The 19896-nt window shown below is 47.1% G+C and overlaps 1 long non-coding RNA gene across 2 annotated transcripts; it reads left to right on the top strand.

Annotated features, from left to right (window-relative positions):
* The first annotated feature begins 865 nt into the window (after positions 1 to 865).
* On the top strand, positions 866 to 8754 carry LOC106021081. 2 transcript variants are annotated; one of them, XR_005876786.1, is made up of 4 exons: positions 866 to 1135; positions 2533 to 2773; positions 3117 to 3251; positions 6249 to 8754. It is a non-coding gene; the product is annotated as an uncharacterized LOC106021081 (long non-coding RNA). The 2 variants fall into 2 exon arrangements; XR_005876785.1 differs by having other exon boundaries at positions 871 to 1135; positions 7172 to 8754.
* Positions 8755 to 19896: the final 11142 nt, after the last annotated feature.

Here is a 19896-nt window from a genome sequence, read left to right as displayed (position 1 = left end):
AGCACAGAGAGAGCATCGGTTCCCAGGGTATAGCTTCCTACAGGGCCACCAGCCTGGGTTACAAAAGCCTTGCCTGCAATTACCCAGCTTTGTGGCATCTATAGAAATGAGGCTTGTAATTTACAGTTCTGCTCTGAAGAGCATGGTCCCCCCCCCCTTTTTTGTCACGATCAGTGGCTCATCCTTCACAATTAAAGAGTGCAAAAGCCACTGGGTTAGCCAGAGGCAGCTGCAGAGGCGGGCAGGGAACAGGGAGCACGCCCAAAGGGTGGTCAGATTAGCAATGCCACGGGGTAGCATGGGGTGCAGGGTGACGGTGAGGATAACAGTGATCCTAGCTGGCATTTACTGAGTATGTACTGCTTGCCAGGGACTAAGCTTTACATATATCGCGCCCATTTAAACCTTTCAGCAACCCATTGTGGTAGATGCTCTTTTAATAGAAGAGCAATTAAATCACAGCGTTAATGTAACTCAGCCGAGGTCACACCGACAGGAAGTCAAGCTTGCGTTTGGACCTAGAACACCTGCTCTAAGTCTGAGCCTTTACTTCTTCATGTGCAGAGGGTCATCTGTCTATCTTTCTGTCATCTGCAGTTCCTCAGGGATGATGGCATCAAGGAACCGTTGTAGAGTGAGCAATCCCACTATCTCAATATATTGATTCCTCCTACTGAACGAGGCAGGAGAGGAAGATGGCTTCTGCCTGGCGGCATAAATTAACTCTGTGCCCTTGGGTTCTGTGTCACCAGGCCGCTTCCTTGCCATTCGGGTGCGGGCGGGCCTGCCGAGGATCTGTTGCTCTGGAGTGACTCACGAGCGAGCGGCACACGGCAAGCACCTGGACAACCGCTACCACGCGGAGCCTGGACAAATAGCAGCACAGAGCAGAGGGCAAGGCAATTTACAAGGAATCTTAGCAACCAGGCAACGGGCAGTAAACCAGAAAATCGCCAAGGAAACCCAGCAGAGCGTGAGCTAAGCGAATTGCAGGATCTGTGAACCAATTTACACCCATCAGAGGAGGGGCAGTTCGGAGAGACACAGAGGCTGTCACCTCCAGTACATTTGTTGAAGGGCAGCGAGGACATAGACTCTGTTGAGGGTCGGACAGGCAGGAGTCTCTGGAGCACTGGTGAGTGGACTTCAGGCCTGGTTTGGGGTACCTGTCGTTGCTACATGCGGTGGGAAAGCTGCAAAGACAGTGGTTCTTTCCCCTGATCCAGGGAATCAGCCAAAGAGAAATGGACCACTATGGACCAGACTGAATATTAGGAAGTAGGGAGCCTACTTGGAAGGCAGAGAGGCTCATGGGATACGGGAAGCAAGCAGACAGTGAGGCGCCGTCTCTGAAGGACGGCTTTGGCGCACATCTGCTCAGAAACACATTGTCCTCCTGGGACAGATCCACTTGTCCCCAGGACGTGCCGAGTAGTGAGAGCCCAAAGAAACAGGTCTCCAGGATATAAACATGTCTGCCTGGTTAAACCAGAGCTCTGCAAGGACATCTCACTTCCAAGCGCACCACAACCAGAGCACTGTCTCTGGTTCCATGCAGCCTGGGTGCTTGAGTCTCAGGGGGACAGAGCAGCACCAGCAGTGACAAAGCAAGATACAGAATAGTCCTAAGCAGTATCACCTCACGTTAAACCGTGCACTCATTTCCACAAGGAAGTCGAGTTACCACTCATGAGAAATTGACTGGTTAAGAGAAAAGCTTCTTCTAGATCCTGGTTTTAGAGGCTTCAGTCCATAGTTGGGTACACATTGCTTTTAGGCCTTTGGCGGGGTGCTGAGTGGCAATGCCATGGCATGTGTGACAGAGTAAACTACCCACCTCTTAGCCAGGAAGCAAAAGAAGAGGAAGGGCCTGGGGGTCCCACAGTTCCCCTGAAGACCCTCCCACCAATGACTTAAGAGTCCCCATCTACCTGGAGGTTCCGCCACTCACTAACAAAGCCCTCAGCACTTGGGTCTTTGGGGGCATTGACAGCAAATGGTAACAGGGACGAAGGTGCCGTCCCAGCAGTGTGACTCTTGCACGGGGGCCTCAGTTCTCTAGGGCCATATCCAACTCTGCCCCACTGGCTCGGTGTTGTAGTTTGAATGTGTAATCTTCTCCCCTGGCTCCCGGCTGGTGGTGCAGTTTGTGAAGGGTCACTAAGGGTGAGCCTGGAGGTTTTATAGCCTGGCCCTACCTGTTGACCATCTGCTTTCCTGACTGCTGATACAGTGTGGCAGCTGTATTAGACGCTTGTGAGGTACCTTACCTCACCCCCACAGTGCCATAAGGACTGTATCCCTTTGCAGTGTGGGCCCAAACAAAGTCTTCTTCTCTTAAACTGTTTCTTGTCAGGCATTTTGTCACAACAAGGAGAAAAGTAGCCAATGCACTTGGTGACTCCCACAGAAGTTGAGAAATCAGGCTCTGCCTGGGAGGAGCCAGACTTCCTATGAACTACACAGAGCGCCTAGGGGCTTCGCAACGGCTACCCCAACTACCCCATTTCTCCCCTGCCTTGTGTTCTCCAGCTCAGGGGCCGTAGAAGGGACCCGTGAGGCTTCACTCCTACTCAGTGGCACGCAGAGACGGAGGCTAGCTCTGCTGCCTGACAAGCACAGAGATGGGGAAGACATCCAGCTGGAACTGGAATCACTCACTAACCTAGTTGGTGGCCAGAGTGTGGACATCATGGAAAGGGGCAGCCTGGAGTGAGCTGTGGAGTTGAACGAGCTGTGCTCGAGTTCCCCTCCAACGTGGTGGTGAGACCTGGTAAAACCTTTGAGTGTGCCCGTCAGTGCCCTGTGTGTATGGCATAGATAGTCACAGCACCTACTATGTAATTCCGGGGATTCCCTTCAGTAACATGTGTGGGCACTTAATGTGATGTGGGGCCTCGTATGCTGTTAGCCCATGCTCAGTAAGTAGCGGCTAATTTTAGCATCACAAACCACAGTTCAGGAGTAAGAGGGTATCCTTTCTGTTGAAAGTCTACTTCTGGGGGACTGTGCTTGAGTTGGGGTCTTTGTTATCTTTTTCTGCTGTAATAAAACACTCTGAGGGAAAAAAAACAACTTAAGGAAGAAAGAAATACTTTTTTTTTTTTTGCTTACAGTTCTTGAGGGGAGATATAGTCCATCATAGCCGAGAAATCATGGCAGCAGGAACGTGAAGCAGTCAGGAAGCAGAGAGATCACACCTTATCCACAAACAGGAAGCAGAGAAGGAGAGCAGGAACACACTTCCTCCAGTAAGTCTTCACCTCCTAAGGGTTCCATAACCTTCCCAAACAGCTCCGCTTGACTAGAAACGTGATGTTCAAACACATGCGCCTCTGGGGAGCATTTCATGCTCTTTGTCTGAAAAATCAAAGTCAGAGGATCACACTGAGAATCAGATCTTCCAGGAAGGCTGTTACACAATGTATCTGTCAGCATCTACTGTGTAACAAATAGCCCCAGCATCTCATCGGTAGGCAGCATATTCTCTACTGATGAATCTGTGAGTCATATGGGGGGGCATTCTCCTCCACAAGGCTCCATGCTGAAGGAGCTGATACTCCCATGGCCTTTGCAGAAGCACAGAGGGTCAAGCAAAAGATCACTAGGCCTTAGGCTTGAAGCTAACACACTGCCGCTGGTGTCCCTTCAGGTCAAGAAAGAGGCTACTCTGGCCATGTTGAGGCCACAGCAAGGGTGTAACTGCAGAGGGGAGTGAGGCACTCTGGGTAGTGATTTCTCATGGAGCAGACTCTGAAGGGTGGTGGTGGGATTGGAGTCAGAGAGCTCCCAAGGGCACACCAAGGGACACACGTCAAAGTGGGGAGATGAATGCCAGGGAAGGTCCAGGTGGAGCCTAAATGTCCCTTGAAGTGGCAGAGCAGTCACTCCCACAGGACCCCTCCCACACCCTTCCTCACTTCCAGGCAGGCCAGCACGAAAGAAGAGCGACTGTCACCCTTGCAAGGACATAGCCACTGTCATACCAGAATGCTAGCATATACGACAGACTCACAAGACTTTCTTGGACACAGGAAAAAGCCTGGCTGATATCACCACATGACAGTCCATTCTTAAAGATCCTATCCTGCTCTGCCAACCCCACTGTCCCCAGTTCATCTTGCTGTAGTTTCTTAATCCAAGAGCTTGGAAATACCGGAAGGGAATCTGGAACTGATGAGGGGGAATTACCCAATTAGCAAGGCAGGCAGGATCCTAAGGGGCTGGACAGGGGTCAAGATGATTGTTTGCTTATTTATGATTTGGATTCCTAGGAACTTCCAAACAACTTTGAGATGACTTATAATTAAAAAGATAGGTCCTGCGACAGCAAGATTAAAGATAAAATATCCAAAGTCACACAGATGAAGGGAGGAAATGATTAAACCAGAAACCTAGCAGAAGATACTCACTGCAATTGCGCATTAAATTGAGCTAAAGTGAAGGGGGAAATATGATGAGTTATTGGATAAAAGAAAGTATAGCCATTTGTCAGGGGAGCCAAACTTTTCCCTGACACTCCATGTGAGCACAGATTTATCATAAGAATCACACTAGAAGGGACAGAGAGTCACATAATAGACACTCTCTTCAAAGACTTTTGCAGAAGATGCAGAAACGTTCCTCAGACAGTCGTTTATTATATCGACCCAGGATAAAAGCTAAGGACTTAGGGATGAACCCGTTGAGATTTAATACAGCCTTGGCTAATGGCTTATAGATTGCTTCAGGCATGGTGTTTGGAAGCCCAGGGCTAGAGCCAACAGCGAGAGTCTTGGAGAAGTGTGCTGCTCTCCTAGAAGCCAAGCTGAGAACAAACTCCTTGGCTAGACACAGTGAGTGTGGTTCATGCCATCCTGCGATCAGGATGGGCTAGCGAGGCAGTGTCCCCAGCAAGCAAAGGGTAGGGAAATCCACTAAGAAGAGGCATGAAAACCAGGCTGCCAAGTGCAGTGTAGCCACATCTTCTTATCGACAGAAACAGAACATCCAAGAGAAGGAGGAGGGGATGAGAACTCCATCCACTCCTTCCCTGAAGTTATTTTGAGGCTTCTTTTTCTTTATACTATTTTAGAACTTTTTACATTTTCTTCACGGAACCTGTAATATACCAGTATAAAGCAAAGGGGTAAGGTGCTGGGGAGACAGCTCAGTGGACAAAGGGCTGGCTTGAGCAAGTGTGAGGACCAGAGTTGACAAACTCATGCAAAGCCTGGGTAGGTGTGATGGCCACCTGTAGTCCTAGCACGCAGGGGGCAGAGACACACAGGCATGGGTGCGCGCAGGCGCACAGAGGACTCCATACACATGCAGATGAAATACACACAGTCACTCGTGCCACACATACACGCGCAAAAAAAAGGTGAAAAGGATTTCTTTTCTAAGTCCTGATTTTTGACGTCTTCAGGGTGTGAGGAGGAATTGCAGTTACGACCCGTGTTCTCTTGAGCCTTCTAGGCAGGTGGGAACAAGACTCAGAAACACAGCTCCTGTTCATCTGTGTTTCTGCTTCTCTCAAGATCTCCTAAGCCTAACCCCCACCTTTCCAATTTCAGAAACAAATCCCACGCCATTCATCCCATCGAGGGATAAAGAAGATAATGAATGGTGTGGGTCGCAGGGTGATCTACCAGACCTAAGGGTGACACGGCATTGACATAATTTCCTTGGCAAGAAAATTGGCAATTTTTGTCAAAACTTTAAAAAAAATATGTATCTTCTCCCTGTGTTGGATTGCAGACATGCTTCAGGGTGCCCGGCCATCAGGAGTTTATTTGGAGTAGGCTGACGCTGGTTTCAGGGTAGGAAGCTGCAGGGAATGAGACACCTCTAGGCCACCCATTTCTCAATCTTTCTTCCCTAGGCTTGAAGGGATTCTTGTGAGAGCGCAGAGCCTCAGCAACCATCCTCCACCCCTTTTCCTGTGCCAGCAGACAGGGCAGTGAAGAATTAGTTCTGGGTGATTACGGGGCTTGCTTCAAAACAGTGGCCTGTGGTGACATATCCTCCTGGCCTGAAAAATGACGGTGGCGGGAATGAGAACAATTGGTGGTGCTGACACCATGTTGGCTTCTAAAAGATGACACATTTTTCTCTGGATGAACCAGTTTCTCAGAGACCAGACCCCAAAGCGTGCCCCGTGCCTCGTGTACACACTCCAAGAGATTTATTTGGCTTTCCGTTATTAAGTTCAGACCTTCGAGAATCCGTCTAAGTCCAATTTCTTACTGTGTCGCTCATCTTTGTAGACAGGCTAACACAGACGAACGTCTCTCCCCTCGGCTTCCCTGACTTGTAAGTCCCCAGAAGTAACTGGACCTGTCTTCAAGGAGAAGAATAAATTTAAGCATATTGTTGGACATTGTGCCATGGAATTAAGGGGCGTCTGCTTGAAATAAAGACGGACAAAGGAAAAATGTCATGGGGCAAAGGAAAGACCGGAAGACCACAGAAATCCTGAGTTTCCCAGATAAAACTGGGAAAGGGCTTCATTGTCTGCAGCCCAGAGCTGTGGGTGGGAGTTAAGAGTTGTCTAGTCCTTTGTGGACAGGGAGGGGACAGGTTAGAGTGGCTCCAAGCATTGGGTGTTTGTGTGTGGCACCACCAAGCCTCACACACCCACTGGGAGCACCTGGCATTATTCATCTCTGACACTTCTAGAGACCAGAATTCAGAGGAGTTGAGTAACACACCCAAAGACACACAGCTAGGAAAACAGTGCCTGATTTTCACTGAGCGGCTCTCCTTCAGTGCCAATGTTTATTGTTAACAAATTATGGAAGTGACGGGGCATGGATCCGCCTCAGTACTGACCAAACAGTGCCAACTGTTTGCCAGAGGCACTTAATTTAAAAATGTCAGTGCTTTCTGTTTCCGGCGTGCCTCCACTGTTGGCTTTTGAGATCGCAAGCAAGTGTTACTTCCTAGTATTCCGCCAAAGCAGTGCCAACGTCCCTTAGGCTCTTGTGAGAGATTTTTAAGTTTATTTGATTTTGTCTTGGCATTTTGCAGTGGTCAGCAGGAGGGGTGGGAAGCGGCTCTTGGGTCACTGATAATGGATAGCGGAAGGGGCTTTTTATGAAGACTCCCTCCCTGTGTGAGCCTGCAGGGCTCAGATCATCATTGCTGCATGTGGTGGTTTGATAACCTGTTTTAATAATTTATTTTGCAGTACTTTCACATTCACAGGAATGTTGTGAGAACTTCCATTATCTCCTTACCCTCGTTCCCTGAAGGTCGGTGCTCAGTTTCCTCACCGTCTCTGAATATGAACATCTATCCGTTATCATCATCCCTCTCTGGAACTACTTGAGAGCGAGTTGCAGCCATGATGCCCCCAACCTTAAAGTCTTCAGTGTGCACTTCCCTATATCAAGGACACCGTACCCCTGCCCCCTCCCCCCCCACAGCCACAACTCTTATGGATTGAGCAATGACATTGATAGAATACGACGACTCAGTTCACAGACCTGAATAAAGCTGCTGGTTGTTCCCTCTTTTTCTTTATCCACGACCCTCGCTGAGCATCAGCCACTGATTTCCTGTCCCTTCTACATTTATTTATTAATGTTAACAGAAGCTAGCTCTTCTGATTTACTCGCCTACCCTCCACCTCCTCCTTGTCAACTTATATAGAACACACGATGGGTCACAATCTGTTAATACCACTATTTATCTTGTCACCCAGCTGTCCTGAATTTGGTTATGAGGCCCTTCAGGCTGCCTCATGTATCTTATTAACAGGTCTGTGTCCCCTCTGATGGAAGAATTGTTGAAGAGTTTTCTGGAACAAGAAGGGTTTCCCACTCTCTGTCTTTGCTCTGTAGAAACAGCCATTTCTATAAAGCCTTGGCTCCTTGAGTGGAGGAAGGTGCCTGGGAGCCAACCTCTGTGCTCTTTTGGCTGATGGAGTTAGGAGTCACATGTGTGTACACATATTTATGATTTACTGTGTGCACACACGTGTGTGCATGTGCGTGTGTGTACATGCATGTATGTGTGTGCGAGCAATCACACACACTTATCTATCTTCATCCACTTATTTACTCACAAGTTCATTGCCACATTTTGGATGATACTCCATCACTTCTTGATTTTATCTTTTCCAACTTGTAATCATCCATCTTCATGGCCAATTTGACTGGATTTAGAGTCACCTAGGAGACACACCTCTGGGCACATCTTTCAAGGCATTTCTGGAGAGATTTAACTCAGCAGGGGAGGTACTCCCTGGATGTGAGTAACACTGTTTTATGGATTGGGGTCCTGGACAGAATAAAAAGGTGGAAAAGAGAACAAGCAGAGACTCAACATTGAGTTAATTCTTGGTGTTCCCTTTCTACAGACACGGTGTGATCAGTCATTGTGGGAATCCAGTAGAGTCATTGTATCCAGGGTAAACAGGATGAGATAGTTGCTTTTCAATGTACCCAGGGTAACATCAGAATGTAATCATTGTCTGTTAGAGGTCATTGTAGAGAATAGTGATTGTTTCATGTGCTTTATGCTTTATAGAGTTGTTTTTTCTGAAAGGATTCTCCATCCATTTGATGACTTTAGTCACAAGAAGGTCCTGGCATGCCTGGAGCATCTAGCTTTGCTGGGTCCTTCAAACAGTACACAATAAGGACTAAAGTTGTGGGGTGTGATGGTTTCCTTCATAAAAACCATCAAAGGGCTTTGGTATGAGGAACTTGTTTTATCCAAAAAACAACCTGTATGTACCAATCAATAAATACTCTTCTCCAGGTTAAATACTCTTCTCCATGGCTCTTCTGGGTTCAGGTCCTCGAAACTGTTCCTCCCTGCTGTTACAGAGCCTGACTTACATTGTGAAGTGACCTTCTTTCCTTGATCGCCCTGGACAACACAAAACACTGACAACCAGCTGCCTCATAGTCCTACTACACACTTTTCTGTCATAAGGGATTATATCTTCAAACTGACCAAAGCAAACCTTTTCTTTCTTACATTTTGTTATCCCAATAAGAAAAGTTCCTAGCATACTTCTCTAGTAGTGAAAATAATATGTCTCCAAATCAAATAATATTTTATTTTCTATTACTCTTTATTTATTTTTGCGTTTGAGCGTGTGCATGTGTAGGCACATATATACCATGGAACGTGGAGTGGGGGGGGGGTTAGAGGACAGCTTGTGAGAGTTGCTTCTCTCCTTCCACCACGTGGGTGCCAGGGTTTGAACTCAGACCATCAGGCTCAGCAACAAGCATCTTTACCTGCTGAACCATTTTGTCAGTGTTTCCCCTACCAATATTTTTAATTTATTCCATCTACTTCCAAAACCACTGGTCTAATAAAGTCAGTTGACTCTGAAGGCCTGCCCTTGCCATTCCCAGCTCATCCCATTTCAACTTCCTGGGCTCTGGCCACATGTCACATATTTGGGCTTGTAACTTTCAAGCAATCAGCCACTATGACCAAAGGAAGAGGATGGATAGGAGGGGGATGAGTCATTTGAGGACTTGATTGTCTTTTTCGGGGTCTTTCTGTCTTATTCTCTGCTCTAATGAACACCATTTAGAGCCTCTTTTTTGGAATCCATTCATCCCTTTCCCCTTCACTCCTGAAGGCGCTGGGTGGGGACAGCTGAGGCATTGGTTGGCCAACAACAGTTGTGATCAAGGCTGAATGGAGAATGGTGATTCCAGTGGTGACTGTGGGCGTGAAGTCACCTGGAGACCCTGACTAGTGTAGGAGAAAGCCTGTATGCGCCTCTAGTAAGTCACATGGTTAATGGCGGCATACAGGCTTGTCATTTGGAGCCACAGACTAGTGATAGCCCCTTGTAGCAATAGCCCCTTCAGTATGTTGGTGGGGTGTCAGCAGGGGGTGGTCTGTGGAGAGAATAATGACAAGACAGATCTAGTGTTTGTGGAACCTGAAGCTTGTAAAACTTGGGGATCTTCTTGAAGAAAATAGTATACTATAAGTGCCTTAGGTCTTTCTTGTTATTTCTATAACCAAATGCCACAGACTGGAAACTTTACAAGGAATAAAGATTTACTTAATAGACTTTTATGGAGGGTAGGGCCTGAACAGCTGCATCTTGTAAAGGTCTTACTGATGGGGACTCTGCAAGGTCTCAGGTGATGGAGGCATGTAAGTCAAAAGATCCATTCTGGAGATAACCCACTGACTCTCTGGTCCATGAGTGAGCCAATTACCTCTTCAAGATCTCACCCTATTGTCATCTCTCTCTTTTTTCTTTTTTTGGGGGAGTGGTTTCAAGACAGGGTTTCTATGTGACTTTGGAGGCTATCCTGGAACTAGCTCTTGTACACCAGGCTGGTCTCGAACTCACAGAGATTCTCCTGCCTCTGCCTCCCAAGTGCTGGGATTAAAGGTGTGTGCCACCATCGCCCGGCCTATTGTCATCTCTTAATATTGACAAATGGGCATTGGATTTCAACATGACCTCTTTGGGGGACACCCATGCCACAGCAGTGAGTACACAGATGCACAGCCCTCAGATGCCCCTCACTCTCTCTTTACATATGGAGTTTTGAAATTAACCAAAGTGACTTTCCATTACTGGCACCAAGAGCTAGCACTGAATGTTAAGACATTGACAACGAGCAAACTCTAGTCAGTGTCCCCTCCTTTTGATTCTGAAGGCAAAGTCAGTTCAATATTCTGTCCCTGAAAAACTGGCCCCACCACCAGACCATGGAATTGCTAGATAAAGTCTGGGATTGTGCAGCAGTAAATAAGGAACCAGAAGTTATAGTCTTGGCATTGCCATGCTGGTGTGTGTCTGTGTTGGTCTTGTCTATACAGCAGCCCTCTAAATCAACTGCAGTGTCCTTCAGTACTGCTGTTGACTAGGTGTAGCTGGGGGTGCTTTTGCAGGCTGAGATCTGTGGAGTTCTGACCAGAGGCTGCAAGTTCTCCTACAACATGTGCTTTAAGAAGTGAGTTAACAACCCCTTCCGCAGGAGTCAGTGGGCTCCTGGCTCAAGATTTAGGAGTTGGTGAACTTACCAGAAGGGGGCAGTGTAGCTGCTGGTTGCTCCTACTGGCCTGCACTTCCATAACTTTGGCAACAGGGAAGGGTCGGGCGCAGAGTGGTTCCCCCACCAGCTGCCTTCTTCCTTTACTACCCCCATCCCATCCCCACTCAGCAATGTGAGACTTATGAGTGACTTGGGGTCTTCTGTGAAGGACATTCCAGACTCTCGTCGCATAATGACAGCGTGCTAGAACAGGAGGGGCCTGCGCTACTCCTCAGCCTCCAGCTGTGCGTGCACAAAACAAACACCGACTCTCCTATAGAAAGGCACAACGAGAACACCTCTAAGGCTCTGTGTGAACAGCCTCCTGCAATGACAATGAAGGGAGCCCAGCCAATGAGGCTTCAGGCTCTGAGTGTTAGAAGATTTGCCCAGTGTTACTTAACCAATGGTTTTCTTACTACTTCTGAAGAAATCAGAACAATGAAGGGCCTCATTCAAGGTCATTGTGTTAGTCTAAGGCAGTGGTGCTCAGCCTTCCTGATGCTGCAATCCTTTTATACAGTTGCTCATGTTGTTCCCCAACCATAAAAGTATTTAGTTACTACTTCATAACTGTAATTTTGCTGTTGTTATGAATCATAATTAAATGTCTGATATGCAGGGTATCCGATATGTGACCCCTGTGGGGGTTTCAACCCACAGATTTGGAACCACTGGTCTAAGGGACATAGTTTTAGCTCCAAAGGGGAAATTCACAGCAAGTCTTTTCCTTCTGACTTGGGAAAGAAAGGGGTCGGGGAGACTTAGAGACTTGTAAGATGTGGGAAGCACAAGCTCCTGGTCCATTAGGAGGAAGGGAAGCACCTGCACCATCCCAGGAAGGACTGTGGGTCTGGTGAAGGGCTGACATTCTGGCCTTCTCTGGAGATGGAGCAGCAGGAGGGGGCTCTGCCTGTGGCCTCAGAACTACACTGACCATATAGACAGCTTGTGACCTTGGTTGCCCCAGAGAGGTGGCCCCAGGCCTCACTGAGAGGAGCGAGGTTGCCTGGGCACAAGTGACCCAGTTCCCTGTGACAGTGTGCCTCTTAGGAATCATAACAGTTACCAGAGACTGTGAAATTCAAATTGCTACTTTATAATAAAGTGACACCAGGAAGCTTATACTTTAAGACCTATATAAGCTTTGACTAATTTGGGGGAACAATTTGGTGACCTTAAAAAATAAAATCTTAAGAAGAATTACTTGGAGGTGTTCAGCCACGAAAAGGGTATTTGCTCAGAGACCCACCCAACTCAGTGACATTTAGTGGCAGAGCCAGATCTAAGTGCCTCTCTGGATTTAAGAGCTTGGGCTGAGGAGTTGCTTTGAGGGACCATGAGCAAGCCTTTTACCCTGCTACACCAGGTTTTATGAGGATTATATGAGTCAGCACAGTGCTGGTCTTGCCTGGCTGGCACTGTGTGAAGGTGAACTGTAACTGCCGTTACCTGAGGCTTGTGCTGTGGCTTAGGGGTAACACCCCCCTCCCGAGTCTTTTGAAGCATTGCTGGCTTGCCTCGGGTTTTTGGACATCGGGCCTGACCGACAGTCACTGCACACACTGATGAGTTCAACTGGATGAGCGTCAGCATAGAGACACATCTGTGAAGCATCGTCACGGTCACAATAACTAACGAAAGATCCATCATCCACAGAAGACCCATCCCTCCTGCCTCCTTCTCACCCCCCTGCAAACACTCCTCAGATATTTGTCCCGACACATTAGGCTGCGGATTATAGGAATTTTATAATGGGATGCCATGATATGCACTTGGTTTGGGTCTGGCCTGACTCAGCATAACTAGTTGGGATTTGAACATCGTATCTGCTATTGACATGGCTTTTAGAAAGAACACCTTCCCCAGCCCATGGCAAGCAAACATCTCCCAGTGAATGACAAGGATAGGAGAGTCTCTGTGATCTTGGTGGACTTTCTACTAAGGACGCCTAGTGTCAGGGGTTTTGAACATGCACATTTTTTTTCAAGTGTTCTGACACACCCATGTCCCACAGTGTTCAAGCATACGTGACTCTGAAGCCACAGAGCTTGCCAGGGGTACGTGTAGCTTTTCCTTATTATACATGCCCAGGTCTGAGGTGTGGCCTGGTTGAAAACCACTGTTCTGAAGTCTTGACACTAATTTCTGAAGGCCATTTGAGCAGTGTCACCAAAGCAAAAGGTATCAGACTCAGGCGACACTTGGTGGTGAGAGCAACGTTTTACAGAGGGGTGGGGTTTCAGCCTGAAATACCTGATGACACAAGCTCTCATGTGACTGATATAGATAGACCATCCCTAATGCCAGACTCCTAAATAATCCAGTTCTGAAGCTTTGTGAGGTCCAGTATGACACCACAAGTGGGAAATTCCACACCTGCTGTCATGTGACAGGTTGACATCAACAACACAGGCTCATTAAAAATACTATATAAAATTACTTCCATATTGTGTTCATAATGTCTATCTGAAACACAAACGAATTTTGTGTTTAGATTTTGGCTTCAACCCTCAGGCTGTCTCATCCTGTAGAAGCAAAACAGATTCCAATATCTGTTTTTAAAAAAATCAGAAATCTGAAGAACTCTGGTCCCAAGTTTTTCAGATTAGGGATACTTACACTGAACCTAAAAGCTTAATGGCCATATCCAAAAACCCACCGATTTCCCGGATTTATTTCAGCCTTCTTGACACACGTGACCAGGAGAACATTGTATGCTGTCCATCAGGAAATACACAAGGGTGTGGCGTCACCTGCCCGCACACACAGTTCCAGAAAGCCACACTCAAGGGGGTGCGGAAATCAATATGGAAAATGAGACACTCAAGTTACCACAGAGGACTATTTTTGCTTATTCCAAATTGCTCTGTTTCTGAAAGTAGCTATTTTCAGTCAGCCGCTTCCCTGGCTATGTATAGGGATGGCTCTGCAATTTAAACACAAGTGGTAAGTGAAAAGAAATCTGCAAATAGGCTTGAACCCCAGGGATAAATCTGGGGCAATTGAAAAGGTGGTGCACGTTGGTTCTTTCCCCAAATACGGAACCACTTCAAATTCCACTCACAGATTGGAACCCATCAAGAAATAAATATCTGTGTAAGCTGGAGGGACACTTTCTAGTAAGTGCTGAGGCTTTAAAAATAGGAATTTCAAAGGCAGCGTCTCCTGTGTGTCTGGGGGCCACTCCCTGGGCTGTCCTGCTCTGCCAGTCGGGGACGTGTTTAGACAGCAGGTGAGGGAAGCTGTCTCTATTTTTAAAGGTTTCTGGTTTTCTGATCATTGCCAGGGAACCTGTGGACAACAGAGGAGTCCAGGTCTCAGAAGGTGGCCTCACACACTGGTCCGGTGAATCACTCCTCAGTTGTTTACTGGCCCTATTGCCCCAAATACACTGAAGCTGCCTGCTGGGGCTATGCTCCCATCGTCACCGTCACCACATTGCCTTAGCTGCCCTTCCTTTTCACCCTGGCCAGGGCACTTCCTGTTTTCACTAATGTTCCCCACAGTTCATGTTCTCTCCTAAAGCCAGAGGGAGTTTTTTGAGAGTCCAGATTGGGCTAACCCAACACCCCGATTAACATAAGCGAACCATGGAAAAGCTTGGAAGCCCTTAATGGTGGATGCCTCTTGGGAAGGGCCCCAAAGCCTTTACTGCTCCTGTTTCTATGTGGTTCGGGTTCTACACATTGAGCTTGCACTTCTTTTCATAGCTTTCAAAGGTGCCCAAATGTCCAGTGTGCTTCCTCTGCTCCAGGGTCTCTTCCTCTTGCATTAGAATCCCACGTAGTAACAATTCCACTTGTCCTCACGCCTTGAGAAGCCGAAGTGGTCACCACAGGCAGAGGTTATTGGAGAATTAAACATTCAGTGGGAGGGTTCTGGGAGGCACATCTGCCTGAAGATTGGCTGGCAGGTTGTTAATCATGGACAGTGACAAATGTCTTTCCACACATCTAGGCTGGCGCTGGGTACCCTTTGCTGGGAAGTGCTGTAGGGATTTAGGTTCTCACATTGTTCCGTGACTCTGAGATATTCCAACAGGAACATAGTTTTAGCCCTGGCTCTCAAGGGGTGTGCTCCATGAGGCATCATGGATGGCTACTTTCTTTTCTACTTTAACTTCTACCAGACAAATGCAGCACTCAGTCTTTTATGAATTTTCCAGTTTCGCATATCCAAAAGGTGTGGACATAGGCAGGTTTTGTAAAAGAGAGAGAAAAGAAGAAGAATGTGGGATTTATGTAGAGTCAAGTTCCTTATGATAAAGGAAGGGGACCAGGGAGGACAGTTTGACCTTGGGGCTTTGACCCTAGAGATGCTGTTTCACCCCTTTTCTCCTGGTGGCTTGCACTCTCTCTAACTCATTGCCCTAGGTGCAATGTCACTTCTTGGCATTCATTGTTTGACTTCTGAAAGAGACGTCTTACCCATACAGCTGTCCAGGAGGATGACATATCCTTCTAGCTGTTCTGAGTCTCTAGTGAGGAATAAATAGAGAGAAGTTGGTCCGATTGGACAGGGGCTTTATGGAGCTTACCTAGTTCCCTGCACTCGCCTAGACATTTACAAATTGGTTGAACCATGTTTTTATTTTTTCCCACTACCTCAAGGCCATACCATCTTTCTTTTTAATATACAGACCATGCCTCAAACGGAGTAAGTGCCAATAAATATTTGTTGAATTGATTTTCCTGTTCAGAGACATGGCAGGAGGACCCTCCTGCCTTATGAGCATAATTCTTTAGTTTGACTCTTGTTGAATTTCTTCCTTGTGGATATTGGTCTCATCAACCAGCATAGGGAAAGCTCTGAGTCTGAGCTGAGCTCTTTCTGGGTCAACAAACTCAAATGCAACCCAATCCTGAGTCGTGGGGTGTGGCAGGAAAGGGACTCAAGGTTGGGTTATGGTTTAGATCTAGACTTCTCAGCTGATGAGCTTTGGGGAAGTGATGATATTACGAAGGCTGACAGGTTAATAATTTCTTGGACAACCAGGATGTGATGGAATCTTTAGGATGGGGGTCTACTTAGAGGAAGTAGGTCGCTAAAGACATGCTTTGTCTGTAGGTGGAAGTTCTCTGTCCCACCAGTCAGTTCAGTCCTGCCAGCAAACTCCCAAATAATCACACAGAGACTTATTATTAATTATAAATGCTCAGTCAAAAATAGTTTAGGCTTATAGCTAACTAATAAGTCTTAAATTAACTCACATTCCTTAATCTACATGTTTCCATGTGGCTTTTGACTTGCTATCTCATTTTCTACATGTCCTGCTTCCTCTGTATCTGGCTGGTGACTTCACCCTTCTTCCCAGCACTCTCTCAGTCTGGGTCTCCGGCCTAACCTCTTTCTCCTTGCTATTGGCCAACTGACTCTTTATTAAACCAACGAGAGCAAAACCTACTCACAGGGCACAGAAGGATTATTCCACAGCACTGGTCTCTTTCTCACTCTCCCCCTTCCCTTTCTCCCTGCTTCCTCTCTTCCTCTCTCCCAGTGGTGTGCAGCTAAACTTTACCACACATTCCCCGGTGCTCTACTTCATGGCTCAGGAGCAACAGAACCAAATGACCAACACTGAAACTTCTGAAAGCATGAACCAAAGTCAATCTTTCCTCTCTTCAGTCAACTCCCTCGGGTGTTTGCTCACAGCAATGGCAAATGACTGACACAGAAGGTGAAAAGGAAGCAAGTCTAGTCTCACATGGATGGGGATAACCAGGAGCCTGAGGCAGGAGTCAAGTTAGTAGAATAGCGTGCGAAGAAGAGCTTAAGGAATGAAGAACAAAGAGAGGTGATGGGGTGAATTCAAGATCAAGCAGGAGAACAAGCCAAGTAGCCATGTCAGACACCCTGAGTTTGAATATTAGTGTGCTAGAAGCCACCGGGACCACTAACTCCCCTGAGGCACATCCTCCGTGGAGAAGTCAGGTGGTTCACAGTCACCAGGAGGAATAAACAAATATTTTGCAAACACTGTAAGCTGAGCAATGCAATGCAAAAGGAAGGAAGTTAATAGGATTTGGAGACAATTGGTACCCTTGAGTAGTGCTTTGCAGGCACTCCTCAGTTTTCCTGGCTTTCCCACTGGTTTCTTCACAGGGACCCAGGGTCTCAAAATCTGAAAGGCTCTTGGGATTCATTGGCTCATCTCTGTTACCATAGGCCAGGAAACAGGCTCAGAGGGTGCAGTGGCTATTCTTGGTTGTCAAGGTGACTATAGCTGTAATTAACTAAAACCTGAGCAGCTGGGGACACTTGTGATGGATTTTTTTCTGTATTAAATCATCTGAAGTGGGAAGATCCACTTGTAACCCAGATCTTTTGAGCTGGGAAGATTCACCTTTAATCTCGGCCACACCTTCTGCTGGCAGCCTATATAGAGGACATGGGAGAAGGAAGCTGACTTTCTTTGCCAACTCACCCTCTCTCTCACTGGCAAGTCTATTTCTTCACCAGCATTAGAGCTCACTTCTTCAGGATTCTGGTGCATACTGAAGGTCAGCTGAGACATCCAGCCTCGTGGACTGAAGAACTACAGGATTCTTGGACCTTCCATTGGCAGACAGCCATTGTTGAGTTTAGCTAGAACACAGCCTGTAAGACATTCTAGTAAAACACACACACACACACACACACACCATATATATTCTATAAGTTCTATTCCTCCGTTCCTCTTAAGAACCCTGACTAATAGGGAAGGTATGTATGTTAGTCAGGGTTCTCTAAAGGAACAGAATCATATAATGAATGAATGAATATGCAGAGTATATGAAAGAGGGATTTGTTATTAGAGTGGCTTGCAGGTCATGGTATGGGTAGTCTAACAGTGGCTGTTTTCCAAGAATCTGGTAGTTGTTCCATTCATGAAACTGGGTGTCTCAGCAGTCCCCATTTGGTGCTGGAGTTCCTGAGGATTCCTAGAAAGCCACTAGTCTCCAGTCTATATCAGAATTCTGAAAAAGTAGACCCTGATTCCAGTGAAGGAATGCCTCAACATCAGGATAGATGAACTTGCCAGCAAGAGTGAGGGCAAACATGCGAAAAAGCAAAAGTGTCCTTTTCTGAGGGCTGCCACCAGAAGGTATGGCCCAGATTTACGGTATGTTCAGATTAGTACTTCAAACCATCCAGTCAAGAAGATCCCTCGAGGGCATGCCCAGCTCTTTAGGCTTTAATTGATTCCAGATGTGTCAAGCTGACAACCAAAATTAGCAGCCATCACAGAGTGTTAGCTAAAGTCACACATGACTAAAGAACAAACCAAGTGCACCCCCCCAATCCAAGGGCCTCTGAATTGCTTTGTTTTTACTGTTTTTTGTTTTGTTTTGTTTTACTTGCATTCCTCATGTCATTTGAGTGACAGTTGTACTGGTTATAGTTAGTGGCATCTGTCCCTATCAATAGAGTACATGGCAGCCACCCTCTCACCCTCTCAGCCGCCCTTCTCAGACACTCCTCTCAGGCCATAGTAGTCAGATTTCCTCAGTTCAGATCCCTGGACTCTCTGACACTGTAATCCAGTTGCTTAAGAGAGGGATGAACCTTCCCCAAGGCAAGGTAGGAACAACGGGACTCCTTAGGTCTCTTGCATAGCACAACATGGTCCTCGTGTTGGCTGATAGTGACCATCAACTTGACCAGAGCTAGAATGACCTAGGAGACAAACCCCCAGATTTGTCTGTGAGGGTTTCTAGATTGGGTTAGTTGAGATAGAAAGACCCACTTTAAATGTGGGTGCTCCATTCCGTGGGCTAAGGTTTTGTACTGAATAGAAGTAGGTGAGCTGAGGACCCACATTTATCTCTCTCTCTCCGTTTCCTGATGCGGCTGCAATGCGACCAGCTGCCTCAAGTGTCTGTCGCCATGACTTTCACACCCCTCTTGAACAGTGAGTCAAATTAAACCCTTCCTTCTTTAGGTTGCACTGTCAGGTGTCACAACGAAGAGGAAAGTAACTAATACAGTCCTACTCTCCCTCAGGGAGTTTCTTTTTGTCCTGCATGTTTATCTATGTAGTTCCTGCTTTCTGCTGCTTTCCCCTTTAATCTGATGAGTTTAACAGAGCCCCAAGGCACCACAAGCACAGCCCCTGCGCTTTTCTGGTTGATTTTGGTCTAGGTAACTGGACCATACCTGAGAATATGGGGGGTTGCTTACTATAGATCTACATCCAAGGATGGCACAAAGACGTTACGTAGCAGATGACAAAGAACTGACTGCAGAATGAATGGAGCGCACCCTGTGTGCAGGTTCCTAAAACTGAACAATGAGAATCCCCAAGGAAGATGTGCACTCTTTCCTGTTCGCCCCTTCATGGATGAGAAGAGGAAGGAAGAACTGAGAGTGCCACCCAGGGCAGGCCATCTGGGTTGTTGTTCATCCCACAGAGCTGAGGGCTCCCCCACACCACACCTCATTTAACAGCCTTCCAAACACCACCATCTCCCCAACTGCTGGGAGCTTAATTCTACTCATCCCCCAAATCTCCTGTGACCCACTGGCCCAGTGTGGTTGCTTGCCCACAGGTGTGACCTGTGACTTCTCCCCCGCCCCCAATCCCGGGCCTCCCTGCCTGTGCCTGACCGTATCATCTCTGTGAAATCCTGGCTATTAACTGTGGGGCCATTTGGCCTCCCAGAAGTCTCCCCTGTACTTCCTGATGGGGAAACCAGTCCTGCTATACAATGGTGTCTCTGATGCTGGCCAGCCCACTCCTGCTCCCAAGAGCAAGGTCTGATATTCAAAGTGATGATGACAGCAAGATGCAAGATGCAAGATGCGTTTTCTAAACCACCATAGGCACCACATAAATCTGTGGATGCATACATATGCTAAAAACTGCAGACAATACTGCTAATGACACAGCTAAAGCTGGCTT

The sequence above is a fragment of the Mesocricetus auratus genome, unplaced genomic scaffold (genome assembly GCF_017639785.1).
Source record: "Mesocricetus auratus isolate SY011 unplaced genomic scaffold, BCM_Maur_2.0 Super-Scaffold_4256, whole genome shotgun sequence".
Classification (NCBI taxonomy): Eukaryota; Metazoa; Chordata; class Mammalia; order Rodentia; family Cricetidae; genus Mesocricetus; species Mesocricetus auratus.
This window is presented reverse-complemented; position numbering and strand designations above follow the sequence as displayed.